The sequence below is a fragment of the Lontra canadensis genome, unplaced genomic scaffold (assembly GCF_010015895.1).
Source record: "Lontra canadensis isolate GAN:19392208 unplaced genomic scaffold, GSC_riverotter_1.0 scaffold105, whole genome shotgun sequence".
Lineage (NCBI taxonomy): Eukaryota > Metazoa > Chordata > Mammalia > Carnivora > Mustelidae > Lontra > Lontra canadensis.
This window is the reverse complement of record NW_022631099.1, coordinates 5,133,496-5,140,920: the sequence shown is the minus strand read 5'-3', so window position 1 is coordinate 5,140,920 and position 7,425 is coordinate 5,133,496.

Below are 7,425 nucleotides of genomic sequence, written 5' to 3'. Positions count from 1 at the left end.
AGAGGTAGCAGCCCAAGAAGCTGGGGCCGACTCGTGCTTTTGTAACCTTGGGGAAAATGTTCAAGCAAAAGTATGAAAGGGACCACGTTACAGGACCGCTTCCAATGGCCTGTCCACATCCTGGCTGAGCTCTCGGATCCAGGTGTGGCTGACTCCAGGGCTAGTGAGCGACCATCGCCGCAGTCCTGCGGGACGTCCTTCATGGTGGAAGGTGGGAAGTCCTGGGCAGTCCAGGGATACACTTCCTGATGGTGCGGACGAGTGGTCAGGGAGAGTTAAGGTGAAGGAGTTCTGGCCCAAGCTATGGCAATTGCTGTGAAGGCACATGCCGCTTCCCGGGAGTGGCTCTGACTCTTCACTGTGCCCAGGCTACCAAGCACGGGGCCCCAGGAAAGCCTGCATTCGAGCTTTAGAAATAAACAGACGCACACATTTTCCTACCCAGAATCTCTCTACCCCATGGTCAGCGATTTTCGGCCACTGCTTCTCGTCCTTCTTCGGAAAGCCTAATATCCTCTGGGAGGAGCATAATGAAGTCCTTTTATAGCTCTTTCCATGTCCCAGGCCCTGTTCCAAGAGAATTATATTTATTAACCCATTTACTCCCCCCAGGAGTCCCGGAGCTGAGAGCGGTCGGTATCTTTGTCTTAAGAGTGTGGCAACAGAGGCACAGGGAGGCCAACTAACCTGGCCAGGGTCACACCTTTGTGACAGGAAGTCAGCTCCTTATCCCTACTTTAGGCCACGGTGTGCATGACGGCTGTTGTTCTCCCCACCATGAAGTCGAAGGGTCCCAGCCCTTCTGTGAGCCAAGTCTAGCCCCTCGAATCCCTGTAGAGCCAGAGAGTGAGCAGGTGGGCCAGTTAGCCCAAGGGCTGTAACCTAGGACGCGGGGCAGGGAGGATGTGAGGTTGCGGCCACGGCTGCCCTCTTGGAACCGGGAGGTTCAGGTGTGCCTGGGAAGGCAGCTGGAAGGGGCAGGTGAATAGAGCCCAGCCGGGGTGAGCGTGAGGGGGGTGGGTCCTGACTATATTCTTTCCCTGTGGCTGTTGTAACCAGACTCTGTAAGCTTTGTGGCTTTAAACAACACGAATCCATGGTCTGACAGTCGTGGAGATTAGAAGTCCAAAATGAGTTTCACGACGCTGAAATCGAGGTGTTGGCAGGGTTATACTCCCTCTGGAGGCTCTGGGGAGGGTGACCCTTTCAGCTTCTAGAGTTCCATGCCAGGGCTCCTGGCTCCTTCTTCTGTCTTCAAAGCCAGAAGCGTAGCATCTTCAGCTTTCTCTCTGCTTCCCTCTCTGCCTAGCTTTCTTCTCTGACTCAGAGCCTCCCGTGAGCCTCTTCCTGAGGTCTATTGTGATTACCCTGGGCCCACCCAGCTAACCCCGAATAACCTCCCCATCTCAAGAGCTTACACTCAGTCCCAGCTGAGGGGGGCCTTTTGCCCTATCAGGTAACATCCATAGGTTCCAGGGTTTGGGACACCGATGTATTTGGGGGGGGCCCTTATTCAGCCTCCCACACTGACCGTCTCCTTGGTGGGCACTGCCTGGCTGGCAGGGCGGCCGCCCTGGGGAGGAGACATTCTCATCCAGCGTCCCCTCCTTGTGCAGGGGCCATGCGGTGGAGCACACAGCAGGGACGACAGTGATGCAATTGACTACAAACTCTGGAGTCCTGGCTACCGTTCAAGGACAGGCGTTGCCCCAAGAGCCACCTCCATCTGCTGGAGTCATCGTGTTGCCACATTCCCAGCCCCTCTAAGCCTAACCTCACGCCTTCTCCTGAGAGGCGGTCAGGGCTATGCTGGCATGCAGACTGTGGCCAGGTGGAACTGTTTCTTTTGCACAGAACTGAAAATGGGAATTTGGTCTCCACAGTTTCCTGATTCTCCTGCTCCTTACAGAAATGGGGGTGAGGGCAAGGAGGTAGGAGACAGGCCTTTCAAGGGAGCCAGAGGCAGGAAACCGGTTAGCCCAAAGAAATCAGTACTAATGCATTACAATAACATTCTCCACAACGACATAATACCGAACACTCATTGGTACTGAGTGATAAACCCTTTATTTACATTGTTACTTATTTTCTCAAAACTGATGAAGGTAAAATTGAAACAGGACAAGAAAATATACAGTAAAATATAAGTTCCTCTCCCACCTGTCTTTGTTCCCCTCCTTAGAAGCAAACGTTGTTTCTTATATGTTCGGTCGAGCAACCACACATGGGCACGCCCCTCAAATAACAAAAAAAAAGGTTGCATCTCATACATTTCCTACAGCTCCTTGCTTTTTTGCATGTAACAATATATCTTGGTGATTTGTCCGTTTTAGCCCAAATAGATTTATTTTATTTCTTTATTTTTAGAGCTGCATGGCATTCCGTTTTATGGATGTGTCATAATTTCTTAAACCACGTTCCTTTTAAGGGATTTTTATGTCGTTCCCAGTCTTTTGTTCTTACAGAGAACAGGGCAATGAAAACCTTTCTGTGTATTTCTTTGGGTGCAAGTGTGAGTTTATCTGTAGAAGAAATTCCTTAAAGTAAAATTGCTACGTCTTATCTCTTTAGTCCTCACAGCAACCCTGGGAAGCAGGCGCTCTTGTTATTTGCACTTAATATACAGGGAATCAGACATACAGAGAAGTTAAGTAACTTGTTCAATAAATTACTAGCGGAGATGAGATTAAAACTAATTCTGTTGAGCACTGTGGAGACTACAAAAGGTATCAAGAACCTGAGTCTTCTAGAGATTCTAGACTTCTCTCTCCTTTTTTTAAAGTAAGCTCAACACTCATCGTGGGACTTGAACTCACAACCCTGAGATCAAGATTTGCATGCTCTACTGACTAAGCCAGTCAGGCGTCCCTAGACTTCTTGATATTAGAAAATTTTCTTTTATTTTCTTTATTTTTTAAAAAAAGATTTATTTATTTGACATAGAGAGAAAGAAAGAGATCACAAGTAGGCAGAGAGGCAGGCGGGGGTGGGGGGAAGCAGGCTCCCTGTTGAGCAGAGAGCCCAATGCGGGGCTTGATCCCATGATCCTGGGATCATGACCTGAGCCAAAGGCAGAGGGTTAACCCACTGAGCCAACCAGGTGCTCCTAGAAATTTTTCTTTTTTCTTTTCTTTTTTTTTTTTTTTTTAAAAGAAAGGGTTCTATTTTCTTTGCTCAGGACCGTATTAGTCATATTAATCATGATAGGACAGGTTATGCTGCTGTAACAAATCAGTTTTCAAATCTGAGTATTTTAACGAGACAAAAGTTTATTTTTTGCTCTTGCAAAGTCTGATGGAGCCTGTGGATGCTGTCCTGCATCTGATGATTCAGGGATCCCGGCTCTCTGAAATATTCCCATGTCCACATACAACTGTCAGTTCCCCTCAGGAGGGAAAGAAAACTAAGAGGTATGTAGGAGGCACACCAGCTCCCACTTACCTATTGGCTTCAAGTGATGCAAGTCACATTTGTTCATGTTCCATTTACTAAAACCATTCATATGGCCCCAACCCAACTGCAAGGGAGACTGGGAAGTAGTCTTCCCTTGTGTCCAGGAAGAAGAGAAGGTATGGTGAGCCTTAGTTCAATCATATTTGTAAATAACCCATCCACCTCGAACAGGGAATTAAGGAATTTTAAGATGCTTTGCTGTACAATGTGCATAAAACTCCCATTTCCATTTCTCTAAGGAAACTTAAGGAAGGATTCATTTGTCTTTCAATGTCTTAAGAATCAGAACCATAGACATATATTTTTTTCTGTTGTGACACGAGTCTGAGACTAGAAAAAAATGTCCTAGCATCATTTGAGTTTCATTAATAACATTAAAAATATCAATGTATTAAGTGATTTACTTAAATTGGGGCAGACTCAAGATTATTCATCTAATGTGTTTCTCACTTACTTGATCCCATGATGCTTTTTTAAGAGGGAGGCAAAGAAGATGAGGTAACTGCAGGAGTTCTGGCTTCCTTTGTGCCTAATTCGCTTCCATCTTGTTTTTGCTATAATCATACTAAATGAGGTACTTACAGGTTCTTAATCAATAGCTTTGGAAATTACAAATTATTTTAATGTTTTGGTTCTCTGAAAATTGTTTGTTGTTAACATTTCAGGATCTAGCCTTTGGAGTGTGTTGGAAATGTACATGTCTCCCATGGGAGCAAGGACAATGTAAATGGTCCCCACGAAGCTGGGAATCTATTGCTTGAGGGCACCCAGCTGAGGGATGTATAGTTTCTTTCAGTTGCACTGGTTTCTCTGGGAGGATGAGTGAGGAAAGACGAGAGTTGAACTGAGATGAGAGTTTAACTGATTGAAGGTTGGGCTTCTCTTGGGTAGAAGAACTAAGAGGGTAGATGTTAAAGCGTTAGCAAGGGTGGAGGAAGGGATGCTTCAAGGGGTCCAGACTGAAGAGGGAAGAAGATGAAGTGGAAATTTTGTAAGAAAGGCAGGAGTCCTGGGGCCAAGGAGTGCCAGTGAGATTCAAGAAGAGGTATCATGGGAATAGGGAATGGGGTGAGAATGGAACATGGGCAAATATTGTTGAAGTCAAGGAGCAGGGTCAACGTGGAGGGCTCGATGGGTCTTCTATGTGAATATTGAATTCTCCCAAGATTTTGCCAGGAGCACTAAAGATAACCAAACTGTAGAGGCATGAGCCTCAAAGCAGAAAAGTGAAAATATGGTGATCTGCTAAACTGTTCACAGTGGTTATTTTGGTGGAGAGAGAGGTATTGTTGGCTATTTATTTATACACTTCTCTATTAATTGGCTTGTCATAATGACCAGAATTAGCTTTTGTGGTCTGAAAGCAAATCTATTAAAGTCTAGAAAAAAAAAATTGAAGACGACTAGAAAAAATTTAAAAAGAAAATTGATGGTCTGAAAGAATTGCTTGCCACATAGTAAGTGCTCTATAATTGGTAATTAGCAACATTGTCACTATTGTCTTGGTTAATGGCAACACTCTTCCTGCTAGCATCAAGAGGAAACTCTGTCTCCTGATAGAATTCCTGTGGCACCCTCTCCTCTATCTCCCAAATTCCATGCTGGTGGCGGGGAACGGAACTCCGCCATGCAAGTGTTCCCCCTCCATGCTCGCTTCATCACGCTTCGTACTGAGTTGTGCGCCTGTACTGTGCGGTGATAAGATCCTGATATTTGGATCTGGGCTCAGGGGAGAGAGAAGACGCCCTGTAGGTCCCATAAGCAGCTGTCCCTCCTCTTCGTTAGCAGACGTGTGTTGTCACTGGTAGATAGCCCTGGTTTTCTACCCAGTGCCCTTTCTCTGATTCTTCCCTGCTAACAGAGTCTTGATTTTGATCAGGTGGCATTGTGCCCAGGTTCTGTCCTCTTACCTTCTGATAGTGATTGGTCTGGAGGTGGACCCTGGGACTCAGCTCTGGTGAATGAGATAAAGGGATGTCTGCCCAGGCTTCTGGAAAACTACCTCTCTGGTGAGATAGAGCGGGCATTTAGCTGTGAGCCCTCTGGGTTCTTGCTTTGTGCTTTAACCTGAGAGGATGATGAGGATGTGATGGCTTGTCGCAGCCCTCTCAATAGCATGAGAGCCGACTCGAGGATGGCAAGAGTGGAAGGATTCCAGGAGCCTTGCGTCTTGGGGACATTGAGTTGCCCTTCCTTCAAACCACTTCTGAATTCCTTTAGTAAACCATAAACGTTCTCATGGTTTAAGCTATTGTTGGTTGGGCTTTCTGTTCCTGCAGCTGAAAACATTTCCAATGGTGTGGGACCCTGTGCTGGAGGGGTTGGTGGGGGGCCATCCAGCTGAATTGGATACTCCTCCTGCCCTCCGGGAGCTCACATCTCAGTGGAGAAGCACCTCTTTGTGCCGCATCTGGGCCTGAATGGAGCGCACGGACAGTGCTGAGCTGGGAGGTTCGCTGGTGCAGAAGGGTCACGCGCCTGGCCAGTGGGACATGCAGGGGCCCACTCATCCTTGTGTCCCATCACGTGTAATCCCACCTGACTCTCAGGACACGAGCTGTGATTGCCAAGAACTAGGTGGCTCTCTTTTTGAAGGCAGACGTTCAGTTTTCCGAGAAGCATTCAGCTTACACTAGGGCTACAAATTAACACATTATTTTAGGCCATTTCTGGGCCATAATTTTATCCTCCCCTTAGCTATTTACTGCAAGCAAATTTTCCACTCCATGCAAATCACTCACTTTATGCAAATCTTTTACCGTATGTTCCCCAGCCCCAGCACCTGCGCCGGGCGGAATCGAATGATTCAGGCCTTGGAGCATTAAAGTGCAAACACTTAACTCAAGTAATCTCTCAGGGGGTGCGGTGCGGGGAGAGTTGAGCATCGGAGGCTGGGGACGGCGACCTTTGCAAACAGCCTGCTTCCTTTCCAGGGTGTGCTGAACTCTGCTGCCTCCCCCACTGCCTCCCCTAGTTATCTGCAAGCCCCTTCCAGGTGGTAATGACTATTTGGAGTAAATATTTTGATGTGAATGGAATGATTAAGTCCCGGCTGGCTCTGCACAGAACCTTAAGGCAATTAGGTTTCCCAATCAGTGCAGGCGAGAGCATCATTGTGCCTGGCTGGGCTCAGCGAGGTGCATGGGGGAGACAGCTGCTCTGCGGAAGGCCTCCTGGGGGAGGGCGTGAAGCAGTGACCACCTAACCTTGGATGCATGTTGCAATCACGTAGGGAGCGTGAAAAAATACTGCTGCCTGGGTCCCATCTTTAAGAATTCTGATTGAATTGATCTAAGTTGTTATTATGCCTTAGGTTTTATTTTCTGTGGCTGCATCATACAGGACACAGGAAAACGTCACCCAGGACACTTGACTGTTGTTTCTCTGGTATTCCTCCCTGCCCTCCAGTGGCCCCAGCACACAGAGCCTCACAATGTTGGCCCCTTCTGTGGGCACTGGGCAGGAAAAACTCCCAAAACTCTTCTGTACAGCCTGTAATTTATTCACCCCAAGGAAGATAGTTTCATTTTATTGGTGAGGAAATGGACTCAGGAAAGTGGCTCACCTCAAGTATCCCAGCTAGCAAGCTGCAAAGACACGTCTGGCAGTCAGAATTCCTGCTCCCATGTACACATCCTATCCGTCAGTCCGGAGACTCTGCTTTTTCTAAGATTTAAACCCTGTGACAGCCTTCCTAGGCATGCTGCTCATTAAAATCTTGCTTCTCAGGCTGTTGCCTTGACTCTCTGTAGATGGGGGTTCTGGGGCTCCTCTCTCTGGCCCTGGGGCCATCAGGAGGCTCAACAGCACCTGAGGGGCCAAGCCAGTGGAATGGAAAATGCCTTCCCATCCCAGCCCCAGGAACCGTTCCTGCAAACAACAGAGCTGCCCGCCCGAGGAAGGGCCATGGCACCAAGGGGTCCTGTTATTGCGGGGGGCGGTGCTCTGAGTGGAGGGGATTAACAAAGACAG